This window comes from Dromiciops gliroides, chromosome 1 (genome assembly GCF_019393635.1).
Source record: "Dromiciops gliroides isolate mDroGli1 chromosome 1, mDroGli1.pri, whole genome shotgun sequence".
Lineage (NCBI taxonomy): Eukaryota > Metazoa > Chordata > Mammalia > Microbiotheria > Microbiotheriidae > Dromiciops > Dromiciops gliroides.
The window spans coordinates 304,541,919-304,569,213 of NC_057861.1; the positions used below are offsets into that span (position 1 = coordinate 304,541,919).

At 38.2% G+C, this 27,295-nt stretch overlaps 1 protein-coding gene across 2 annotated transcripts in view; it reads right to left on the reverse strand.

Moving 5' to 3' along the window:
• NEDD4L (NEDD4 like E3 ubiquitin protein ligase) overlaps positions 1-27,295 on the reverse strand; it is a 478,713-nt gene that overhangs the window by 260,960 nt on the left and 190,458 nt on the right. The window contains exon 1 of one of the 2 annotated variants that reach the window (XM_043980391.1): positions 16,095-16,718. The exons of the other annotated variant lie outside the window; for it this stretch is intronic. The gene's annotated coding sequence lies outside the window, so the exon portion shown is untranslated. Of the gene's footprint in view, positions 1-16,094; positions 16,719-27,295 lie in introns of those variants that run through there. 2 annotated transcript variants of the gene reach the window in all.

Below are 27,295 nucleotides of genomic sequence, written 5' to 3' on the forward strand. Positions count from 1 at the left end.
TGTTTTAAAAGGTAATTTTTAATTTTTTTTTTTTACTGATGGAACTCATTTTTCCATTTAAAGCTATGCCAAAACAATTATTAAAAGTCCAGGTGAATCTATAAAACCTGGGCATCTTCATCAGATCGTAAAACCTCCATCCCAAAAAATGCTTAGATTTTTTTTTTTACTTGAAGGTGTTGTTTTTTTCCCATTGAGGGAATTATGAACTCCTATAAATATATCAATATGTGGAGAAGCAGAATTAGTCCAGAATTACAGAAATTTTCAAATATACATGAAATATGACCTTTGCACCACACTACATGCCAAGAAGAGATAAGAAATTAATTTTTAAAATGAAAATAAATATGCTTCAATGGTCTGGGAACTATCTTGATTTAAATACTATTGAAAATCCAAGAGACATAATCAAGGACAGAATTGAAAAATGGATTATTTATCAAAGGTATGCTTAATATCCAATGTGATTAAAATGCAATTTTGTGAGGAAAAGATAAAGAATATAAAATCCTTGTGGATTTAGTGCCAAATCACTTATTTTATACAAGTACATCAAAAGGAATATATACAGTAAAAGTTTTTTTAAAGATGTAAAAATTTGTAAGACATAAAGTATAAGTCAATAAATGTAATTCTTTTACTTAGTCCCAGTTAATAGCAACACTACAGATACAGATTTGGCAGGGAACATGATTATTATCTATTCTAATCCCTTCATTTGACCTAGGACCCCAAAGCTAGAGCTGTAGTTACAATTTGCAGTGTTTCTTTCTATTGAACTAGGAATTAGTATAGTTGATATCATATAGGCTTTTTGTTCAGTCGTTCAGTCACGTCCAACTCTTTGTGACCTCATGAGGAGTTTTCTTGGCAAAGATACTTATAGTGGTTTTCCTTTTTCCTTCTCCAGGGGATTAAGGCACAGCTAGTAGGTATCTAAAACCAGATTTGAGTATAGGTATTTCTAATGCTGAGTCCAGTGTTCTGTTACAGAGCACCTAGCTGCCTGATTATCTAGGCATTTGGAAGTAATAAAACATTCTTTATTTTGTTAAAAAAAAGTTCTTTTAAAAAACAAATTTCGGGGGCAGCTAGGTGGCACAGTGGATAAAAGCACTGGCCCTGGATTCAGGAGGACCTGAGTTCAAATCCAGCCTCAGACATTTGATACTAGCTGTGTGACCCTGGGCAAGTCGCTTAACCTCCATTGCCCTGCCCCCCCCCCCAATAAAATTAAAAACAAACAAACAAAACCAACCATGTCATGGATAGAGCACCCGCCCTGGATTCAGGAGTACCTGAGTTCAAATCCGCCTCAGACACTTAACACTTACTAGCTGTGTGACCCTGAACAAGTCACTTAACCCCAACTGCCTCACCCCCCCCAAAAAAAAAAGTCCCATCTTCTTTCTTTCCAAAGGTGAGTAACTTTGAGAGCAGAACATCTCATATACTCTCAGGTTCAGATGATCTGTTGTTTGTTTTGCTGAACTGCCTTTTTTAGCCTCTTTTTTACATTTTATTACAAAGGATGGCTCACTGGGTAGGGGAAGAGAAGCGATATATTTAGAGATGAAGGTAATGTAAAAACTATATGCATGTGTATATATATAAACATTTATATCTCAAAAGTAAAACTTCCTCAAACTATTCTAAAAAGAAATCTTACTATTACATAACACAATATCAAGGGCAGCTTTTGGGTGGTAGATTCAATCTCCCCAATTTCCAAAATAATCAAGAAACTAAGCCACTCCTTTGATCTGAAAATATTCCTTCCTCTTGTTTGCAACCTTTCCCTGGCTCCCCTCAATATGACCAACTACTAAAGGGGCATGATCTCTCAATTCCTTTGAACCCCCAAACCACTGTATCTTATCCCTCTCAATAAATATTTGTTGACATATGACTTGGTCAGTTATCTATTGTATGACACTCCTCATTTTTTTGCATTCTATTATAGTTCTTTGTGTTATAAAATAATGCTATAAGTTACTGTCGATAGAGTTCTAGCCCTGGAGGCAAGAAGACTCAGGTTCAAGTTCTCTCTCTGGCACATCCCAGTTGTGCAAGGATGAACAAGTCATTAGAGGCAGTTAGGTGATACAGTGAATAGGTCTGGAGTCAGGAAGTCCTGAATTCAAATCTTGCTTAGACATTTACTATTTACTATTTACATTTACTTGCTTAGACATTTACTAACCCTGGGCAAATCACAATCTCTGTCTGCCTCAGTTTCCTCAACTATAAAATGGGGATAATAATATCACCTACCTCACAGAGTTGGTGTGAGTATCAAACAAAATAATATTTGTCAATCACTTGGTACAATGCCTGGCACATGGTAAGTATGTGAATAAATGCTAATTTCCTTTCCTGCCCAGCTTGTTCCCCACTTTGTTTCAGTGCTCCAGGAAACTCTCTTTTTCTTTGTTGTCATTGTTGACTCATTTCAGTCTGGACTCTGTGTGGCCCCATTGGGAGTTTTCTTGGCAGAGATACTGGAGTGGTTTGCCATTTCCTTCTCCAGCTTATTTTACAGAGGAAGCAAACAGGATTAAGTGACTTACCCAGAGTCACACAGCTAGGAAGTGCCTGAGGGCAGAATGGAACTCAGGAAGATAAACCTTCCAGATTCTAAATCCAGTGCTCTATCCAGTTCACCACCTAGCTGCCCTCTCAGGCAACTCTCTAAGACCTTAAGTTACAGATGAGCTGAATTTTTGCTTCCCTGGAGAGATTTTCTGTACCTAGGAAGTCTCAGATCCACTCCCTCCACTGTATGTACATTTATATGTGTGTATGCATGCACGTATGTGGAGGTAAGGGATGTGTGTGTGTGTTTACACATATCCACACACTGTACCCTTGGTGACTCCCATCTCTCAGAGAGATAATAAACTCCTAGAGGAAAAGGAATGTGATCTTAGTCTTTGCTTCACCTGACCACAGTGGAAACTTATCATGCACTTGTTAAATTGAAATCTAAAGACTCACTTCCAATGAAGTCTCTCCCTCTAGTGAATACATGTAATACTTTCTCCTGCACCAGGGGTTTTTAACCTGTGGTCTGTGAAGTTGTAAAACATACATTTGATAACTATATTTTAGTATGATTGGTTTTTGTTATAATCCTACATATTTTATGAATTTTAAAACAAATCATTCTGTATCTTATAGTGTTACATAAGCAAGAATACAAGGTAATATGAGGAGGAGAGCATCACCAAGGGGGAAAGAAGGCCTGTATCAAGCAAGGGCTTCACTGAAGAACAGGAACCTAAGCTACTGCTACAGTAGGGACAAGAAGAGTATGTGTTGGGGCAGCTAGGTGGAGCAGTGGATAAAGCACCAACCCTGGAGTCAGGAGGACCTGAGTTCAAATCTGGCCTCAGACACTTGACACTTACTACCTGTGTGACTCTGGGCAAGTCACTTAACCCTCATTGCCCTGGAAGAAAAAGAAGGGGGAAAGGGGGGAGAAGGAGGAGGAGGAGGAGGAGGAGGAGGAGGAGGAGGAGGAGGAAAAAAAATCACCTTCCCCAGTCCTCATATTTTATTTGTTTTTTTAGTTTTTTGCAGGGCAGTGAGGGTTAAGTGATTTGCCCAGGGTCACACAGCTAGTAAGCGTCAAGTGTCTGAGGCCAGATTTGAACTCAGGTTCTCCTGAATCCAGGGCCGGTGCTTTATTCACTGAGCCACCTAGCCGCCCCAGTCTTATGATTTTTTGTTTTTAATTCACAATACCATAGCATCATATACAGTATATATAGGAAATGAATATACATTACATGTGAAAAATCAAATCTTATAAATGGAAAAATAAAGAAAAAACAATTTTCAAAAAGTTATTAAAAAATCATGACTTTTGGCCTACCCTGTATATATATGGTATAGTGAAGTGATTGCTCTCAAAAAAATCTGGCAATAAAGTACGGTTCGACCAACAATGTAAGGATTGGACTTGTTTTCCTGCATCTGTGCCACTGAATTTTATCATTTTTAGCTATTTTACCAATCTGGTGTGTATGATGATATATGCAATGTGTTTTTTTTAATTTGCATTTCTTTTATTATTAAAGAATTTGAACAGCTTTTCCAGTGGTTAAGAATAATTTATATTTCCTCCTCTAAATTGTTGACTCATGTATTTTAATAATTTCTACATTGGAGAATATCACTCATTTAAAATGTTTGTTGTATTTTATTGATATGTTAAATCATATCAATTTTTAATATGCTTCTCCCCACTCCTTTACAAAGCAAGCCATATTTTTTAATAAATACTTTAAAAGAAAGAGAAAAACATCAGTACAGGAAAACTAACCAGCATTTAAAAAACATTTCTTCCTTCCCTCCCCACCCTCCCACTACTGGGAAAAAAAAGAAAGAAAGAAAAAAGTTATAGAACCTCTGCATCACATAAACAGTAAAAAAAAAATAATAAATTCTCAAATTTTTCATGCCTAAAAATAAGTTTCTTATTTTGCATATATTAATCTGTCATTTTACAGATACAAACCAAAGCAGTGTCGGTTAGTTAGCTTGCTTGCTTGTTTGTATTCATGCAAATCTTCTGACAAGATCATTTATTGTTTAAAATTTCATGGTGACTTCAACTTAATAATATATTGTTAGCCTCATTAAGGCTTATGTCCCCTCCCGTACCTCCTCCCCCTTATTTAAAATTCTCCCAGATATAAAGGTGGAATTAAACTAAATGGTGATGAATAGTGGACCAGATTTGGCATAAAGAAGTCCTAGATTTGAATACTTCAATACTTCCTGTGTTACCCTAATCAATACCCTAAGCCTTTGAACCTCAGTTTCCATAACTGTGAAATAGGGATAATAAGAGAAGCTATATTTCATGGGAGCAACTAGTTGGAGCAGTGGATAGAGTGCCAGGCTGAAGTCAGGAAGACATCTTCCTGAGTTCAAATCTGGACTCAGACACTTACTAGCTCTGGGTAAATTACTTAACCCTGCTGGCCTCAGTTTCCTCACTTGTAAAATGAGCTGGAGAAAGAATTGGCAAACCACTCCAGTGTTCTTGCTAAGAAAACCCTAAATGGGGTCACAAAGAGTTGAACCCTACTGAGTGACTAAATAACAATAACAAGGCGACATAGGGTTGTTGTGAGGATTATTAAGATAAAGTAAAATGTTTATAAAACCTTAAAGCACCATTGTTATTATTATGGTATGATAACATCTTAGTTATACAGGTATTATTATGGGTAGGAAGTGAAGTACAGAGTGAAGAACACTATTCAAACCCTGTCTCTGACACTGTATGACCTTGGAAAAGCACTTAACTTCCTTCCCTGGCCTCAGTTTCCTGATCTGTGAAATAAGGGAGTTGTACTAGATGGATTCTGAGATCCCAGATTTAGAGCTTTGACCTAAGAAATGAGATGTTTGGTCAAGTGAGAATTCTAGGAGATGTAAGCACTAACATACTTTGTACAATTATTTTTAATATTAATTTTAAAAATAAGTTATTATACAAATATCAACTTTAGTCAAGACATTACTGAAATTAATTTAAATATTTTGATGACTCGAAATTATCAAGATTAACAGTTACATGGTGCTTTAATACAATTTTTATCCTCAGAGGCTGCTGGGGCATTAAGTTGAATTGGTGACAAAATGCCACCTAAATTCTATATTGTTTCTTTCTTTTCCTCTCTCTCATACACATCTATTTCCTTTTCTTCCCATTAGTGCATGAGAAACCAGTTTTTCCGTTGCTGATTGCTACATCACTCTTCCCTCCTCATTATTCCCTTTACTTTCTTAATTCTGTCTCCTCTCTCCCTTTCCTATTGTTATTTCCATGATTCTCTGGGCAGTAAGACTAGGTTTTTATTGTCATTACCAGCCAAATAAATTACTCCTTTCTTCTTAGCAATCATATTTTCAGTGACTTTCCCCATCTTTTTGTAACTGCTTTCATTCAGGTTTGTAGTTAGTCCAAGTGTTAAGAGTGTTAGCTAGACATCTGAGCATAAGGTAAGTGGGACAGAGAAGTACCTCATTACTTCAATTAATCTGTATACTTCAAAAGAGCCCTGATTTCACCAGGCATCCACTAATGACACAAACTGAAAACTTTTCATGCCTTAGTAAACAGCCTTATGAGTTGATCATCTGGTGACTAACTTTATGGTAATGAGTTTATTGGAATTTAATAACCTGGCCTTCAGATGACAGACACAGTCTGTTGTCCACCATACTTGAAGCCTTTCCAGATTGGTAGGGACTTGCCGGGAGTTGAACTAGGGTGACCTTTCCACCACAATGAGGCATTATTTCTATTAATACTTCATTATTTCCATTAAGAGTAAAGCAAACAAATTACATTTTCCTTTTCTTAGTCATTTGTGATCTCATCATTTCTCGGCAAGTCTTCTAATATTATGGTCCTGTAACTACTGGAGTCTGGAGCCTTATTCTTATTTCTTGTACTTCTAGAACAAGATGAAAGAGACTAATCACTTACATCTTTCTTCTATTACTTCCCTCCCCCAATTCCACAAGTCACTGAATCTCTATCAGCTGCTTATTGTTTCTCCTTCCCAACCACTCCTTGTGATTATAAAACAAAATGCCATGTTTCTATTAAAAACAATTCTTCTAAAAATAACATGCATAAGTTTGAGGAGCATTTGGGGGAGTCAGGTGATCCCATTTGTGTTTTGTTCAATTTCATATTTCTTTTAGGCATCTATGAATAAGAGCAAGGCCAAGGAATGCTGGCCTATAGTTTTTTCCCTGCTGAAGGATCAATGATACAGTTCACATAGGTCTTGTTCACAACTGTTGACCTTAACATTCACCACTAACCACCCCCCCCACCCTCCATTGCTTGCTGAAATTGTTGACCTTAACACCACATTGGTAACTTAGGCAGCCTTTTGTGAATTAATAACCTAGATAGCAGAGAGCATTAAATGAATCACAATGAAAGAGATACCTAGAATAAGTTCTATATTTTGTGAATGGGTTAATACCTATTAAGGGACAAGTAAAAGTATGACATTAAGTATGACAATATCATACATATTTAAATCATAAATCATTTCATTGGTAATAGCCATGACACTCCAATGTAAGCAGCTGATTTTAAGCTAAGAAGAGTCATTTAAATTAGGCTAATGAGATTCACTAGTGCAAAGCTTGCAATATGGAGGAAGTGCATCTTTTTGTTAAAAATAAACTGTGATGATATATTACAGTGTAGCAGTATTATTATTCAAGCACAAGCAGAGCCGTTTTTCAGGGTCTGCATTACTAGTGTTCTCAGGAAGTTTGACAACATTATGTCTCATGGTTAGTTGGAGCATAGTGGTTATAAGGTGGCTTGATTTAGAAGACCTGCTCCTGACAACTTAGCAGGTTCTGTCTCCCAGGCCAAATTCTAAGGCAATGAATACATTATTAGAGACTTCCCCAGTAGAGAAAGTTTCCATTAAGAAGAGTGAGTCCCTGGGGCAGCAAGGTGGCACAGTGAATAAAGCACTGTCCCTGCATTCAGGAGGACTTGAGTTCAAATCCAGCCTCGGGGGAGCAGCTGGGTGGCGCAGTGGATAAAGCACTGGCCCTGGATTCAGGAGTACCTGAGTTCAAATCCAGACTCAGACACTTGACACTTACTAGCTGTGTGACTCTGGGCAAGTCACTTAACCCCCATTGCCCCACCAAAAAAAAGAAAAAATCCAGCCTCAGACACTTGGACACTTACTAGCTGTGTGACCCTGGGCAAATCACTTAAAAAGAAGAGTCCCCCATACTCAGAGAATCATAGATTCAACCTCTCCCCACTGCAAGCCCCCAAATTAGATAACATATAGAAATTTTAGTTAAGATATATTAAAGGTAAAAAGATAATGGTAACCCCTCATCATAAAGATAACATGTATTAATTTAGGTACTAACATATTTTAGGGTAAAAAAAAAATCACATCCCCAAATTCAAATCAACAAACATTAATCATTTCTGTGTATGGTATTTTGTTCGAAAGAAAATGTCATGTAAAGACATTTCTATAATGTGCTTCTGTAAATTCTTGATCTCCTAAAATTTACCAAAAATAACTTCACAATGTAACATAAATCATTCATACATGTAGGGATGTATAGGATTTGGACAGGAGTGCTAACATACCTACTGGGGTCCATTTGTGCCCTATGTGTGATAATACAGTGATTTAAAAAAAAACCCAACAACTAACTTTCAAACATAGTATTATAGATTGTTAAAACTGGAATGGATCATAGGGATTGTCTCCTAGTCCAAACTATTCATTTTACAGATGAGGAATCTGAGGCTCAGGGAAGTAAAGTGACAAAGTCATATCTTCTCCAAGGTTATGTGGCTCCTAAGAGAACAAGACTAGAATTAGGTACTCCATGTCAATTCAGTTGAATTCAACAAACTTATTAAAGCACCTAGTATGTGTAAGGTATAATTTGGTGGGGGAAAAGACACAAATGAAATAGTCCATGCTCTCAGGGAGCAAAATCTCCATGTCATGGCTGTCTAATTTTTTTCATGCAAAGGAGTTCTCCATTCATATATTTCTAAAATTATAGTGTAAAGTATTATCAATTAGTTACTAGGAGAGTAATTAATGCTTTTCTCTGAGACAGGAGACCTCCCCATCTTTCTCAGTAGGGCCTCATATAAGATGATGTCATTTCTTATATATCTATAAATTCTACAAAATACTAAATTCATCTTTGGAAAATAACGAGCTCAAAATAAGCATTATAAAGGTAAAAATTACAAAATTCTCACAGAGAATTATCATAAAATTTCAGAGGTGAAAGAAACCATGATGACCTTCTGGTCCAACCTATACTAAAAAATTCCTCTATAAATATCCCAGGCTCCAACTCATCTTTCCAGTTTTATAGGGGGAATACCCACTCATGCTCTCTATTATCCAGTCAAATTAGCCTGCTTGCTCTTCCACAAACACATTATTATCTCCCCTCTTAAGTACCTTTGTACTACACCTAAAAAGCATTCACTTCTGGTAGGTAGGATGACCTTATAAGAGGCCTCTCTTTTTTCCACTCCCCGTGCAGCAGATAACTCCCACCAAAATAATAATGAGAATATGATGATAATAATAATAACAATAACTTGTATGCATTTTGCACATACACTCCACACACACACATGGTTTCCCCCAGCAAGAAAGAGATATGGTTTAATTTTTGCCCTTTATCTCTTGGGATGTATAAAAGGTTCAAGAGACATAGTTTCTGGGTAATTAATCATTTTATTAATCATGCTATTAATCACTAATAAGAAAAAACAGTGACACTCTTGAATGCCAAAGACCCCTCATGGAACGCATTCAAAGCTTATATGCCCTCTGAAGGGTGGGTGTTGCTGAGGGTGGCAATCAACTCTGATTGGTTAACAAGTAATGAGAGAATGAATATTATGATAAGAGGTGGACCTATTGTAATAAAGGGCTGGGGGAATGTGACTTTGATTATGTCATTACTTCTAAATCATCCCCAGCCTTGGGCAATCTAAACAAAGGATCTATCCCTACCCATACCTGAGTAGAACACAATGGGCTTCCCCACTTGGGTGAAGTCTGAACAAGAATGAAGAGAAAATTAATCCAGTCTCAAAGTCCTTCAAATGTTGGAGTGGCCTAGTAGAGAATAGAGATTTAAAAAGGAAAAAAAAACCTGGGTTCCCCAATAACTGGTTATTTAATAATAATTTCTCTCAGAGCCTATATGCCTGGTACACAGGAGTTTAATAACTGCTCTCTAGTACTGATTCCTTTTTTTTTTTTTTTTGGTGAGGCAATTGGGGTTAAGTGACTTGCCCAGGGTCACACAGCTAGTAAGTGTTAAGTGTCTTAGGCCGAATTTGAACTCAGGTCCTCCTGACTTCAGGGCCGGTGCTCTATCCATTGTGCCACCTAGCTGCCCCTCTAGTACTGATTCCTAACCCAGGAAGTGGTCATCAGCAGGGTTAATACAGCCTTTGCTTGACTTCCATGATACAGAATTCACAATCTATTGAATGAGCAAGGTAACTTTTTGATAGCTCTAAATCATTAGTATATTTCCCCCATTTCAAGCCTAAATTTGCCTTTTGGTAACTTACACCCACTGCTATTAATTCTGCCCACTGAAACCAAATGTAACAAAACCAGTCTCTCTCCTTCACATGACAACCCTTCAAATATTTGAAGACAGCTATCCTCCCTCTGGGGGCATAGAGGTGGTACCATGGATAGAGTATCTAGCCTGGAGTCAGGAAGACTCATCTTCCTGACTTCAAATCTGGCTTTAGACACTTAGTAGCTACATTACCCTGGGCAAGTCACTTAACTCTGTTTGCCTCAGTTTCCTTATCTGTACAATGAGCTGGAGAAAGAAATGACAAACCACACCAGTATCTCTGCCAAGAAAACCCCAAATGGGGTCATGAAGACTAGGGACATGACTGAAAAATGACTGAATTCTTTCAACCGGTCCACATATAGCATGAACTCTAATCCTAATCCCTTTGACATTCTGATTTCCTTTCTTTGGACCCTACTTGCCACCCTGCCCCCTCAATTTATCAGTTTTTCTCCTAAAATATAGTAACCCAAACAAAACATAGTATACATATGTAATCTGTGCAGAACAGAGCATACCAGGACTAACACCTTCTAATTCCTGGAAGCACTGCTTCTCTTAAGTCCAAAACTGCATATTTTCCTTCAGTTGCCATATGATATTGATGACTCTTATTGGGGCTTTGTAATTCCCGAAAACCTCTAGCTCTTTGGTCTCACTGCTGTTCAGTCATACTTAAAATGAATATTTAATATACTCAATCATCAGATGCTTTCTTGTAGTTTTTTTTCTTTTAAATGGCATGTAGCATTTCAATCAACTAAAAAAAAATCTGCTGTACATTGAGCTTGATAGTGACAACTCTAGAATGACAATATCTATATTTTAGACTTGACTCATTTTTAACAAAGCAAGAGTTGGGCTTAAAAAGGTTTTTCTTTATAGATGGTACAAATTAATGGACAATTTCAGAATAAAAATTTTTCAAATATGCTCAAGCAATACAGAAGTACTCATTCACTTACTATTTGCCTATTTATTAAAGCAGGTTTTTAAAAGTACTATATGAGAAAAGAGTTTTTGCTTTGCTTGAGGCAGATGCATTGTTAAATGAATTAAAACCTAATGTCTACAGAGCTATTCTACATGTGTGATTTTTCACTACTCTATTCAATGAGTATTTACTGGGCACATACTATGTGGCAGGATCATGTACATTAAAGACTGTGTTGTGTGTTGTTGTTGTTTGTCCTTCATTCTCGAAGAGGACCATGACATGGGGAGGGGGGGGGGGAAGTCATGTTATGACTTGCTGTGAATTGAATGTGAGGCAGGGATGTGCAAGGTAACCAATCTCACTCTCTCTTCCAGAACCATCTGGGTCCAGTGGCATGATATATATCTGGATGACTAGAGATGGTTCCAGATGGTTTTTTAAAGGCAGTTGGGGTTAAGTGACTCCCAGGATCACACAGTAACTGTCCAAGGTGAGATTTGAATTCAGGTCCTCCCAACCTTGAGGGCCAGTGCTCTATCCACTTCAACACCTAACTGCCCCATGGAAGCACTGTACTAGGCACTGTGAAAAACACAAGAGAATTGGCAAACATGGCCTTCCCATGGTTGGCATGAATTAATAAGCTTTTAGAGTAACAACCAAACTTGTATATTTTCTCTCCTCCATTCCTCTCTGGACTCCACTATTTATTGTTCTGATTTACTTCTCCACCTTGCCTTTGGTACCTTTTTTTCCCCCACCCCTTTTTAGCTTTCTTTTATATATTGTCTTCCCCCATTTAAATGTTATCTCCATTCTTTCATTTTTGCTTCTTTTTGCATTCACAGTGCTTAACATAATGTAAGCACAAAGTAAGCTCTTGATAAAAAGCAAGGGCCAGGAAATCCTCCCTAGAAATAAGTGGGATAGCATCATTAGAATTTCTTCTGAAATTCCTTACACTCTCTGACTAACAGTAAAACTACCAATTTTAAAAAAGGTAGCAAAACATATTGCGGTTAAGACAAAGCACTGCGAAAAACACTGATTCAAGTTTCATGTGACCCTTCAAATTATCCAACAAAGGGCAAGTCCACCTCAGAGGATACGTTGGCTAATTCACTCCAGTATCACTTTGATATGTACAAATAAAACTATGAACCCAATCTGAGGATTTTTAAGGCCCAAGAAAAAATAAATTAAAAATAGCCAATGGGGGCAGCTAGGTGGCCCAATGGATAGAGCACTGGCCCTGGAGTAAGGAGGACCTGAGTTCAAATCCAGCCTCAGACACTTAACACTTCCTAGCTGTGTGACCCTGGGCAAGTCACTTAACCCCAATTGCCTCACAAAAAAAAAAAGCCAATGGAAAATACAAGAAGGAAAAAAAAAGCAGAATTGGTAAGGTACATATGAAGTGGATTCTCCAAGAAATAGGTAATGCCTCAGGTTTCTTATATTTTCTATTTTCGCCCAACGGACATACAATTAAACCATTTGATGGGCTGCAAAGCACTCAAGGAAGCTGTTATTGACTTTACACAGATTAAAAGGGACTAACGAAGAAGGAAACAATGATGTGCTAGGGAAAAAATTGTAGTGGAAAATATCTGGCTCAAACCATGGGAAATCTAGGTTATTGCCCTGTGCTTTACTCACAAGTTGTGTGATTATAGGGCAAGTTGTTTTGCCTCCCTTCACCTCAGTTTGTAACATTACGGGCTTGACTAGATGAAGTCTAATGGCCCCCTCCCAGCTCAGATGTTCTATGATCATGTTCTACAGCTCTTATGACTGATTTTTAAGTAGAAAACACGGGCAGTGGAAAGCCAGCTGAATCCATACTTGAGGCACCTGGGTTCTTAGTATAAATTTCTTCATTTTTCAAATGAACCTTGCCAATTCTAATTCAAATCATACCCTTTTTGAGCCAGCCATACAGATACCACCCCCCACCCCAAGAAAATCAAAGCAAGAGGACCCAAATGTACAAAATATTTGTAAAAGAACTTTTTTGTAACGGCAAAGAATTGGAAACTAAGGGGGGGAGGGGGACATTCATTAGCTGGAAAATGACTGAACAAATTCTAGTAAATGAATACTATTATTGTTCCATAAGAAATTATGAAAGGACGGGTTTCAGAGAACCCTGGGAAGAGCTGGTACAGAACGAACTGAGCAAAACAAGAACAATTTATACAACAACAACACTGTAAAGAAAAACAACTTGGAAAGACTTTAAGAACTCTGTTCAAAGTAATCACTAACCAAATAATGCTAGTGGGTCTATAATGCTATCCATCTCCTGACAGGAGAGATGAACTCAAAATGCAGAACACGATACACATTTTTGAACATTAGCAATGTAGAAATTTCTGTTGCTTGACTATGTATGGTTTTTTAACAAGGGTTTTGCTCCCCCCCTCCCTTGGGAAGGGAGAGATGGAGGAAATAAATGTTTGTTATTCTCAAAAAAGAAATAAATAAAGGATTGATTTTGTTATTTGTTTTCAAGGAAAAAAGCCCAGGGAGGCACAAAGTAGGTAATGAGATACTAGATAATTTCAGGAACCTGAGATTTGACAAAGCCCTGCTTAGCACAGGGCATCCTGAACCACAGCTCCCTCTGCTGTGTTTACCTCATCTGACTCACCTGTTGAATTCCCCTAAGAGAGAGGGCAAGCGCAAGGCATCAGCTAGCTAACCAGTTTTCACTGGTTGGTGAATGGCTGGCAGAAATGAAATCATAGAGAAGAAACGCAGAGTTCAACCTGGCCTGGTTAAGTGCATAGGATCATTTACATATAAAGATCATTAACCAGGCAGAGTGGCCCCTTGGGTAGAGATCAGAGTTCACTAGCAGAAAAATGCATTCAAATAAAGCAGCAGCTGATTGTTGCCAAAAAGTGTTTGGGTCATTTCAGGAGAAGGGCATTGCCCTGGTATCAGAAGTATGGGTACTTCTTGGTTGGTAGATTTTGTTTTTATTCTGTCTTCTTTCATGACTCTTTAACTTGTCAATAGTTGGATTTTCCTTTGTTGAAAATAATTCCTCTCATTTCTCTTTTATTAGAGATATAATTTTGCTCCATACATTAAAGTCTATTTTTCTATAGGAAATTTAGTTCATAAATACAAATTTACCAGGAACAGCTTATCGGTATAAGCAAATGGTTCAGTAGACGGAGCTCCTTCCTGGCCTGTAGTCAGGAAGACCTGAGTTCAACTTTGACTTCAGACACTTACTAGCTGTGTGACCCTGGGCAAGTCATTTAACTCTGTTGGCCTCAGTTTCCTCATCTGTAAAACGTGCCCGGGAAGGAAATGGCAAACCCCTCCAGTATCTGCCAAGAAAACTCCAATTCGGGTCACGAAGAATTGGGCATGACTGAAATCACTGAACAACATTTGTTTCTTTATTTTGAAAACTACTTTATTTATTCTTCTCATTTTTCTTCACTCCAGGCAACATTTCAGGTAACTTTTTCAGAGCCCCACAAGCCTCTGACTCAATCAGTCCAAGCGTTATCTCCATTTTTGCTAACTCTTCCCACAACCTACTTAGTCATAAGTACCCTCCCAAATTCAAGCAGAAGAGCAAAACAACATGCTGCCAGCCTAGTCTGACTGCCCTCGTTTTCAAGATTTCTGACAAATCCATCTCCAGTCATGCTTCAAGCTGCTACATGTACACTGTGACCTTTCTTCCAATATCCTCCTCTTCCATTCACCAGCAAGGGAGAAGTTGAAATAATGCTAACTGAATAACAACATGGTTTTGTAACCTTGAGGGTAAACTCAGAGAACAGTCTTCTCACTCTTTATAACATTATATAAGAAGGTGGGAAAAAACCCTTGAAGACACAGTCCACTTGAGTAGGAACTAATTCAGGCTTTCTGAATGCGTTGTATCCACAGAGCAATTCCAGTGTAAAAAAAAAATCACTACATCTATGCAGATGACACTACGAAGTGTGCAGGTGGCATGTGAACATACCTCCACAAGTTAGTGCACTGCACTTTCAACTTGTGGGGAGAGGAAAGAGATACAAATTCCACTGAGTGAATGAATAATTTTTTTTTTAACCATGACTACTTCTCATGTGGGTCACTTTAGAATTTTGAAAATGCATCCATTCCAACAAAGGCCAAAGTGAGGTAACGAAGGGAGTAAAAGTTTACCAGTTTCGATTGAGAATTGGGCAGGAAAACTATGATACATTGCTTATGTGCATGAATCACCTCCTGCTGCCCAAAAGATCTCTTCATGATGTAAGTCATCTCCAAATTTGAAAGCTCTTTTCTAACTACCAGACCACATCCTAGCTATGTCCCAGTGATCTTACCTGTTCAAGGCACACGGACAAAAGCTCGCATCAGGCTACATGTAAGGTATATGAAACAAATTTCAGCCACCTCTGTCTAAGAGCAACAAAGCACATGGGGGAACTGTTTATATTTTCTAGAGGATTAAGTTGTGGTGAAGAAAACAGGAATGGAGAAAGGCTTAATTTTTCCAACCTCTAAAGTTTTAGTCCCACTTAGATAAATTAAAACTAAGCTTATAAACAAATAAAAATAAGAGAATTAAAAAAGAAAACATCTCTCCTCAGTTCACAGCGCTGATCAGGTACCACAAGACTTCAGAACATGGAGCGACAGCTCTTTTCCCAGTGCCTATTTTAAATAATTCAGGAACACAAATGACAAATGTCGCCATATATTCATAAGGGGGTGGGGAGGCCAACAAAGGCACCGATGGATTTATGCATAATACTTCATAATGTCATTCTGAAGAGAAATCATTTCCAAGTGACATGACAGTTTGTGCACACATACAATTCCTTCCCTTTTCCTACAGTTAAAAATAAACCCCCTAAATCTTAGTGAATTGAGATCAAAGCTGAATGAATCAATATTAAAAGATGTCTAAAATATGCACAGATTGCATAACCAAGAAGCATTGAACATTTCGAGGGGCACTTACCAGATGGCAGGAAGAAGACTCTTTCTTTAAAGAATAAAAAAGCTTATGAAGCTGGCAGTACAGATGCAGGAGATGAGTTAGTTACCCACAATGGCAAGGCTAAAGGTAAGACTGCAGTCTCTGCCTGTTTCTTCAGACAGGTAGTCAGAGAGATCCTTAGCAATGAGACTTGGCTGCACAAAGCCCCTTCTCTGTGGCATCGCCCGGAACACAAGGAGAGCGGTGTGGCATGTAGGCAGCCTCCCTTGGTATGTGAGCAGCACATATCCCAGGTAAGTGAACTGTGAGCCACCCCCAGCCACCCCCTAGCTGTGTGCCAGGTGGTGCTGTGCTCAGCTTGTCTAGGCTAGAAGTGCTGCTTACAGAGCTGGAATCTGGAACAGAGTGAAAATTCAAATGTGGGCAAGAGGGGAAGCAGCATTTTCAGCGGCTCCAGGGCCAACTACCATATGAGGAATTTTGCAGATTCTAGAGGCAAAAAAGGCAACAGAAAACACAGCTTTGTGAACCACTGCCCTAGCAGCAAATAGCATCATAAGTTAAATGTCAAACTACAAATACTTCAGTCTTTTCAGGTAAGAAGTTTGTAGGCATGGCTTGACATACCTCAGTGAGCCTAGTTCTATGTCTAAGAAATGCTCGTTGACTAAAAATCTCTGGGGAGAGTTTTCCCTTTAAAAAAAAAGGGGGGGCAATATACCAACCTAAGTAGAATGCAGTACCCTCGGGAGCCAATAAGAACAAGAATAAAGCTTTCAGCACATTGGACAGATAGTTCCTTTGTAGGAGATAGATGAATAGGAATTAGAGAGGATAAGAAGGTATGACCTACACTGTGGGAAGAAGCGCTGGCAAACAACAGAGCTATCAAAACATCAAATAGGATTTACACCTGATAGACTGAAAACCTAACTTCTCCTGGGGAGATAATAAGAAACACGTGATTCCTTTGTTTCCATTAATAATTACTGATACCCTCTTTTGTTTGTTCTCATCTATCCCATAACAGATCTTACCTACTGATAGGATTTCCCTACACCTCACCACTAACCATAATCACCTGCAGCAAATGTGTTTTCCCTTCTGGGAAGTGACCACATATGACAAAGTGGAAGAAGAGATGGATTTGAAATCAGAGAACTCAAGTTCTGCATTCAATGCTTAATACTTACCTCATATAGGTCACTTTTCTTTAGAACTTTTTCACCTTAATCTGTAAAATGAGGGGGGTTGGACTAAATCCAGGATTCTTAATCTAAGTTCCAGAACTTCAAAAAATATCTATTTTGAATAACTGCATTTCAATGTAATCAGTTTCCTTTGTAATACAACATACTTTATTTTGTGCATTTGAAAACCTCACTCTGAGAAAGGGTCCATAGACTTCTGACGGTCAAAGGGGTCCATGACACAAAACAAGTTAAGAATTCCTGGACCAAATGATGTGGAAGGCCTCCCTTCCAGGCCTAAAACATGAGTATGACTAATTGTTTAGTGGAAATCACATTCCTTCCACTCCATTTTTTAACACCTTTCTTAGTCATCCAGGAAAGTCCATTTAAAAATAACTGCACATTGGTCAATGACAGAAATCACATGCCAACTCCTGTGATCACATAAAATATAAGCTGGGCAAGGGGGAAGGCAGGGAGGGTAGGCACAACACCATGTCAGTTAAAAAGCATTTGTTGGGGAAGTGTCTTTTTTCCTTTTAAATTTTGGTAAGAGTAAACAAACTCCTGTTTCAATAATAACAGCTAACATTGAAAGGGAGAAAGGATAGCCCAAATAATGTTAGAATCTTAAAGCAGTACAAATGCTTGCAGAAGGCTTCTGTCCAAAAAGCATGAGGTCCAGGCAGTATAAATGCATATCTTAACCCTTGAGAGAATATCAGAAGTTTAGGTCAGAGTGCCTGTTACAGTGGATATTTCATAACTGTTTGTTAAACAGAACTCAGTTTTAAAAACCTGGAATGATAAAAGACTCCAAATTAAAGCTAGACTTTCCTCTCTCAATTCTTGTGCTACCTCATTTCCTAGGACCTTTCTCATATAATCTAATTTGGTTAATATTTGAAAATAACTACATTTTTTAAAAGTCTATAGTTGTGGAATACCTTTGTCATCTCTGTTCTTATGATGAGACCCTTAATTGTATTATTCCTGGAGGCATTAAAACCGGTTACCATTTCTTTCTTTTTTTTTTTTTAGATGAGGCAATTGGGGTTAAGTGACTTGCCCAGGGTCACACAGCTAGTACATGTCAAATGTCTGAGGCTGGATTTGAACTCAGGTCCTCCTGAATCCAGGGCCAGTGCTCTATCCACTGTGTCATCTAGATGCGCCCCCCCCTTTTTTTTTGACCATTTCTTATAATTCAATGGATCTGCAGGCTCATCGATGTGAGAATCATTTCCAGTGGTATAGAAGGTAAGCCATCAGTCAGTCAATAATCTCTGTTGCTGTTCAGTCATTTCAGTTGTGTCTGACTCTTGGTGACCCCATTTGGGGTTTTCTTGGCAAAGACACTGGAGTGTTTGCCATTTCCTTCTCCAGCTCATTTTGCAGATGAGAAAACTTGGCCAGGGTCACACAGCTACTGTCTGAGGTCACATTTGAACTCAGGTCTTCCTCTCCAATCCCAGCACTCTATCCACTGTGCCACCCAGCGAGCTGCCCAATAATCTTTAGCACCTACTATGTGCCAGGAACTGTGCTAGGTGCTAAGCATAAAAATAAAGACAAAAAACTAACAAAAAAACTCCAGTTATTAAATTCTTATCAAGATCCTCTCATAAATCCTGCAGGGAAGGATTGTTTAGGACCTTCCTTGAGTACCAATTTTTCATGAGTACCAGCACATTGTTTGGGGCTCTTCAGCTCCTATCATCCCTGACATTGGTTACATGGCCACCCCATCTCCTTTCCTGGCTTTTCATCTCTTGAATAATATAATTTATGTGACTTCTATGTTCATTGTCTATCATAAAGACAATGCATTTTAACTAGATCTCAGTATCCAGTTTTCTTTATAAGAAAATGAAAGAAATTCAAGCTAAAGGCATTTTGAGAGCATGGTTGGATGGGGGGGGGGGGGGAGAGAGACAGGGCAATGAGGGTCAAGTAACTTGCCCAGGGTCACACAGCTAGCAAGTGTCAAGTGTCTGAGGCCGTATTTGAACTCAGGTCCTCCTGAATCCAGGACTGGTGCTTTATCCACTGTGCCACCTAGCTGCCCCTGGATCAATTTTCAAGATATCTCAAAGAAGTGGAAAATTAATATACATACTATTAGCAAAAATGAAACTAAAAGGGAGAGGGCAATTGAGAGATTATTACCAACAACTGATCCTTGATCCTATGTTCTCATCTCCAGGAGATCTTTATAGAGAATGGTCTACACATCTATCAAAGGTATCTTTGATGAAAACAGAAGGGAAGTCATAGGTTCTGTTTTTGCTTGTTGGTTGGTTTGTTTTGGGGGGCGGGGCAATTCGGGTTAAGTGACTTGCCCAGGGTCACACAGCTAGTAAGTGTCAAGTATCTGAGGCTGGATTTGAACTCAGGTCCTCCTGAATCCAGGGCTAGTGCTTTCTCCACTGTGCCACCTAGATGCCCCAGAAGTCATAGGTTCTTGCAGGGCATCAGGGTGGTGCAATGGGCAGAGCGCCTGGTCTGGAGTTCAAATATGACTTCAAATACTTACTTGTTGTGGAATCCAGGGCAAGTGACTTAACCCTGTTTTCCTCAGTTTCCTCATCTGTAAAATGAGCTAGAGAAAGAAATGGCAAACCACTCCAGTATCTTTACCAATAAAACCCCAAATAGAGATCACAAAGAGATGGACACAACTGGACAGCAATATAGCCTCTTGCAATGTTTAGAGGCTACCACTCCTCACAGTGACACAACTGACTGAAAGGTGCAAAGAATACAAAATCCTACTGTGCTTAATATCCATTGATTACAAAAAAGCATTTGACACCCCAGTGCCTAATAGTGTATGACACAAAGCAAGCACTTAATAAAAATGTACTGATTGACCAAAGAGGGGGAAAAAAAAAGAAAGCTTTAAAAACTATCCTCCAATAAGGTATCACCCAAGCATGTTAAAATTATAAAGAATTTTTTGATAGAAGCCACCAAAGATAGCTTCACTTAACAATTTTCAGATGATCATGACGAAATGAAACATGAAGTAAGGGAGAAGTACTGGAATTTACCACCATCTCCTCCATTCAAAATGATCATAATACTATATACAATAAACATCTCGATCATTATTTTATGAAATCTATGGGCAGTAGGTGAGCAGACTATTTTATACCATGGTAAATATTATGTATTTACCTGAAAAGCTTTTCATAAATTGAGTACTTAAGAAAATCTGCAAGGCCTTCAATGCTACCACCACTGAGCATAATAAGGCCAAAAACTTGTGTTTGAGGCAAGGGCCAAAAGTCAGTTGGTGGTACCCTGTCATTTACATTTCTTCAAATGCTAGCTTATGTATTTTATTGCAATAAAGTAAATCTAAGGGTATTTTAATAATTTACTGCAAATTATTAAAATAATATACACACTGGCATTTGAATGAACCATGAAGATTCCATAATCAACAGGCTTCTGCATTACAGGAGTCTATAAACCACCTCTCACCCCACCACCACCACCATCAGAATTCTCACAAAAATAAAATCTTTTGAACCAGTAATTCAGTAATCTGATTTTTTCTATAAAAGTATTTTATTATTTTCTAGTTACATGTAGAGATAGTTTTCAACATTTTTTATAAGATTTCTAGTTTCAAATTTTTCTCCCTCCCCCCTCCCCAAGAAAGCAAGCAATCTGATATGTTATACATGTATAATCACAGTAAGCATATTTCTGCATTAGTCATGCTGTGAAAGAAGAATCAGAACAAAAGGGAAAAACCTCAAAAAAGAAAAAAAGAAATAGTATAGTTCAATCTGCATCTAGATTCCATAGTTCTTTTTTTCTGGATTTGGAGAGCATTTTCCATCTTGAGTCCTTTGGAACTATCTTGGACCATTGTATTACTGAGAAGAGTCAAGTCTATCACAGTTGATCAACACACAATTTTGTTGATACTGTGTACAATATTCTCCTGGTTCTGCTCATCTCACTCAACATCAGTTCATGTAAGTCCTTCCAGGTTTCTCTGAAATCTGCCTGTTCAACGTTTCTTATAGCACAATAGTATTCTATCACATCCATATACCACAACTTGTTCAGCCATTCCCCAATTGATGGGAATCCCCTCAATTTCCAATTCCTTGCCACCAACAAAAAGAGCAGCTATAAATATTTTTTTTTACATGTGGGTCCTTTTCCCTTTTTTATGATCTCTCTGGGAAAAAGACCTAATAGTGGTATTGCTGGGTCAAAGGGTATGCACAGCTTTATACAATAATCATATTTTTAATTTGAATAAATACTTACAGATATCTATAAATGGAAACATAAATGTAAAGCAAGCATTATAGGAGAAGGTGCCTACAAACCAGTGAAAAGATACAGATCTATAAGTAGGTAGATCAATAGATCTATATAGATACAGATAGATATATAAATGTATATAGATTGATTGACTGATCTATATACATTTATACACACAAAGTTTCAGTGGCATGATTACCATTAAAAAGCTAAGTACTAGGCAGATGATCATGAGTATAAAAGCAGGAACTAAAACGAATGCAAAGACAACCAGTGCTCAGGAAGTGAATCAAAAGAAAAGGATGTGAAAAGTGTAGAAGGCAGGGACAGGGCTAGAAGAAGACAGTCAATAGATGTATATTTGTTACAAGAGTATTCTTTTTTATTTTTTTCCACTGAGGTGGCAAGAGGGAGAGGAAATAAATGCTTGCTTGTTGAACAAATATAAAATAAAAATCATGAACATTTTTTTTAAAGCAGTTGGATATTACTTCCCTTCCCAGACATCTCTGGATAAAAAGGGGTTTCCACATAAATGGACTTTCCTGATGACTAAATGGTATCCTTTAAAATACCCAAATTTTCAAAATGTTAACTATTTTGGATGGAGGCTTTGATAAGTTTTTGATGTGACCTCATCTATGTGGGTGTTCCTTCTATGGGGAATGATCACAAGTCAGTCTCATCCTGTGTGAATTTCTTCTCTTGGGTGGAAAGCTTTCTAAAATGAATGCCATGCTTCCATGCTTTCTAAGAATATGCTGAAAGTAATTTAACATTTTCATACTAACCCTAGGCAAGGACTTGATAAATCAAGTCCTTCACTGGGGCACTTCGAATTCTCAATATTAAACTTTACACATTAGAATTCCTCAAACACACAAAGGACATGATTGGCTCCAGCTATTCTGGGCATTAGAGGCAGTATCCAGCAGTTGGACTGGGCATGTTAGCCTATGGCCATCTCTTCCTCTTAGCATCAACTTAACCTAAATTGGTGGGGCTGCTCTTCATATCTACCCTTTGTCCATTCATTTCCCTGAGTGCCACTGATTCTGTCTACTTCAATCCATCCTTTAAACAGTTGAAAAACAAATTTTCCTAAAACAAAAATCCAATTACATCACTCTCTCCTACTCAGTAAACTGTAGTGGTTCCTTATTACCTTAAAGATCAAATATAAATTTCTCTGTTTAGCATTTAAAACTCTTCATAATCTGGCCCCAGCCTTCCTTCCTTTCAGCCTCATTACACATCATTACCCTTTATGCACACTGAGGTTCAACCAAACTGGCCTTTGTCCTATTTGTCATTTTTTTTTTTAAGGCAATGGGGGTTAAGTGGCTTGCCCATAGTCACACAGCTAGTAAGTGTCAAGTGTCTGAAGTCGGATTTGAACTCAGGTACTCCTGAATCCAGGGCCGGTGCTTTAACCACTGCGCCATCTAGCTGCCCCTGTCCTATTTGTCATACACAACATTCCATCTCCTACCACTTTGAGAGGGAGACAACTTTTGTACAAGCTGTCTCCCATGCCCAGTATGCACTCCCTTCTCAATCCTAGTTCTTAGAATCCATAGTTTCCTGCAAAGTTTATCTCAAGTACTACATTGTACGTGAGGTCTTTTCAGATTTTGTCAGGCGCTTGACTGTCTTCCTGCCCCCCAATTGCCTTGTATCATTTTATGTATATTGGAGTCTCCTTGAGGTCAGGGGCCATTTAAACTTTTGACTTGCTACCTAATACCTAAAAGAGTATCTGACACATAGTAGGTGCTTTGTACTTGTTAATTGCTTAAGATCCATACAAACCACATATCCTGCTTTGTAAATGGAAACAAACAAAAGGAAAATATTAAAAATAAATGTTTTCCCATTCACAGAACCGTTCTGACCTCCCATCACTAATTTTTCCTTGTTCTTACCTCTAACTCTATGCATTTTCAAGAAAAATAGTGGTGAAAACACCTCCAGTTTTTATTTATTTTATTTTAATTTTTCAGGGTGATGAGAGTTAAGTGACTTGTCCAGAGTCACACAGCTAGTATCAAGTGTCTGAGGCCAGATTTGTTTGTTTTTGGTTTTTTGTGAGGCAACTGGGGTTAAGTGACTTGCCCAGGGTCACACAGCTAGTAAGTGTCAAGTGTCTGAGGCTGGATTTGAACTCAGGTCCTCCTGAATCCAGGGCTGGTGCTTTATCCACTGCACCACCTAGCTGCCCTTCCAGTCTTTTATAAGGAGGAGAATTAATTTGGGACATGGGTAGACTTTGGGAAGGAGGAAGATGGAGGGAAAATTATTTATTGATAATCTTACTGTAATAATAATAAGCTCATCCATTTTTTAGGAGAGCAAGACTACTTGATCACATACAAAAATTATGTGTTTTTTTAAAAGTTCTCTCATCTGTTGTTAATTTTGTCTGTTCCCTCCCTTGTTTTCAGCTACCTATAGAAGTCTTCACTCCACTCCTAACCTCTTTCCAGTTTGGTCCCTTTCTCACAGAGGCCGGTGATGGGAAAAGTAAATTGAAACAACTAAGAATGCATCAATGAGTACAGTCCTCATGACATCAAAGAAATTCTACCAACCTCTGGTTGCATATTATCTAGCTTTGCCAGAAATAACCAAGTATACACACACATGTATATAATACTTGTGCTCACCCTTACCACTTGAAAAAAGACTCCAGATCTCTTTGTCCACCTGAGGCTAAAACAGTACAACCTGTAACTAATATGGTTGCTCAAAGCTAGACTGTAATTCTGGGCTGGATTAGTGTCTCAGGGAACACATGTGCTGTTTTGCCTCTTAACAGGAGAGATAATTAAGATATTGCATGGCTGGTGGGGCAGATTAGTACATACATAATTTTATTAGGAGGTACTTAGGTGATACAGTGGATCAAGGACCAGACCTGGAGTCAGGGAGACCTAAATTCAACTATGCCTTAAGACGCTTACTATCTGTGTGACCCTGGGCAAGTCACTTAACCTCTATCTCCCTTGATTTCCTCACTGTAAAATGGGGATAGTGATAACACTGATCTCCCAGAATTGCTGCAATGATCAAATGAGATAATAGTTGTAAAGTGCTTAACACAGGGCCTCGCACATAGTAAGTGCTATAAAAACATTAGCTATTATTATTAGTATAATCATCATCATCATTTTGTATGCCCCCAATGTTTTATATGTTAACCCTAAACCCTGTATTTACATTTAAGGTGTGTCATTGGGCTGTTTCTATTCCTTGAGAACAAGAACTCAACTGCTTTGTCATAATTATATCTAAAGAAAAAGCAAAAATACTTCCAAGTGATAGAACCTTAAAGAGAAAGTTATGTGTCTATTTTGACTGCTTATTTCCAGATTGACTCTATTCTCAACAATATAGGAAAGCACGAGTAAAGACCAAATAAATGGATTAACAAAACAGTATACTTTCTTTTATCTATGAGCCTTATCATATAAAGGCAAAGTTGGGGGGATCTATTAATTGATCAGATCAAAAGTTAGATTAGAAAGAAAATTGAGGGTGAAGGATAAAAGGAAGTACCTGCTGGCCACCTCACTTATTTGGAGATCAATAATCTGTTTGCCTCAACTGCTTAGAATAGAGCTAACCATCTGCTAATAAGCAAAAGTGGTCTCTGAATACCCAAACAGCAATGTCATAGATTCCATGGACTTTAGTCACACAAGGGCCCCCCCTTCATTTCAAGCCTGTGTGCTTTTACTTTAAATATAACACATTTCTTGAGATAAATCAGTTCTTTTATCTCAAGAAACAGAAAGAAACATGGTCCCATGATACTTAATTTTTTTATTTTTATCTCTTCTCCTTGCATAATTTTTGGTAAAGGTGTTATGGAGTAATTAAACTAACAGATATTTCCTCTCATCTGATGTCTTCAAGCAAAAGCCAGACAGTCACTTGTTGGGTAAGCTGTAGAGGGGCTACTGAATCTCAGAACTGAGAGGCACTTCAGAAATCATCTATTCCAATCAATAATATATTTCAACAAGTGGTCATCCAGTCTTACTGTGAAAAATCTCCAATCACAGAAAACCCCACAACCTCCTGAGCCAGCTCATAACCTTTTGCATAACTCTAATTGCTAGTAAGTTTTTTTCTGGGAACCAAATCAAAATATGCCTCTCTGCCAAGCACCCGGCATAATGCCTGGCAATCACAGACACTTAATAAATATTTGTTGACTGACTGATTTCAGTTTTGAGCCCACTGTTCCTAGATCTTGCCTTCTGGGGCCAAGAAGAACAAGGTTAATCCTTGTTGTGCAAAGCAACTCACAGACAGTTCTCACTGACCCTCAAAGTCTTATGGATGTCCATTTAGAGCTATAATATGTCATCTAATACAGGTCTCTCATTTTACAGATGAAGAAATTAAGGGTCATAGATGTGAAATGACTAATCCAATTGCACAAAAGTAGGTAATGGTGGAACTGGGGCTTGAACCCAAGTTTGCTCATTTCTTTCCCTCCCTCCCTCCCTTCCTTCCTTGCAAACAGTTAGGTGACTTGCCGAAGGTGATACAGCAGGTCTGAGGTCAAATTTGAACTCAGGTCTTCCTGACTCCAGGGCTGGTGCTCTGTACTACCATTGTACTACCCAGCTGCCCTAAAGTTGGCTAAATTCAAACGCATTGCTCTTTCCATTGTACCATTAAGAAAAGCAGAAAAAGAAATACCATGTGTATTAAAAGGATACCCTGTTTTCCTTCCCAAATCCAAGGATGCTTTAAGATCAAATATTATTAACACTCCCATATATTTACATGGAAATATTACAAATGCTATATATTTACATTTATCCAGAGTCAGGGAGAAATTTAAAGGCAGAAAATACAAGAACCTATGTCTTAGTGGCCATTAAACTAACAGTCCTGTGAACAGAATTATCATCATTTAATATTTTAACAGCCCTAGCCCTACATGAAATAGCAGAGAAGGATTTTAATAGGGATTCTCTCTAAAATGAAAGGTTGCACTAGATAATATCTAATCCTTTTATTTATGAGCCTACTCTTTTAGTCTGATAATTCACCCAGTTCTGAATCAACCTAACCAAGAGAAGGTGTATATCTTTAGAACTTAAAGGACTCTCAAAATTAACTTATCAATTCCCCACCCATTTTATGAGTGAGAAAGCCGACACTCAAAAAGGTTTGGTGACTCGTCCAAGGTGACACAATGACAGAGAGAGACTTTAAATTCAGATTCTCTAACTGCAAATCCAACACTATTTCCATTGTACCAGTGTACACCTAGAGTAGATATCTGGCCATCTTTTGTTACAGTGGTAGAGAGACTTCTTCAAATGCTTAGCTAAAATCTAGAGAGATTTAACCTATAGCATTTCTCTCATCTACTATTCCATTAAATTGTCAAAAAATTAAGTGAGGTTAGTTTGGCATAATCTATTCTTTTTTTGGGGGGGGGAGGGCAATGAGGGTTAAGTGACTTGCCCAGGGTCACACAGCTAATAAGTGTCAAGTGTCTGAAGCCAGATTTGAACTCAGGTACTCCTGAATCCAGGGCCGGTGCTTACCACTGCACCATCTAGCTGCCCCCGGCATAATCTATTCTTTTTGTTTGTTTGTTTTGTTTTGTTTTGGGGGGTGGGGTGGGACAATGGGGGTTAAGTGACTTGCCCAGGGTCACACAGCTAGTAAGTGTCAAGTGTCTGAGGCCAGATTTGAACTCAGGTACTCCTG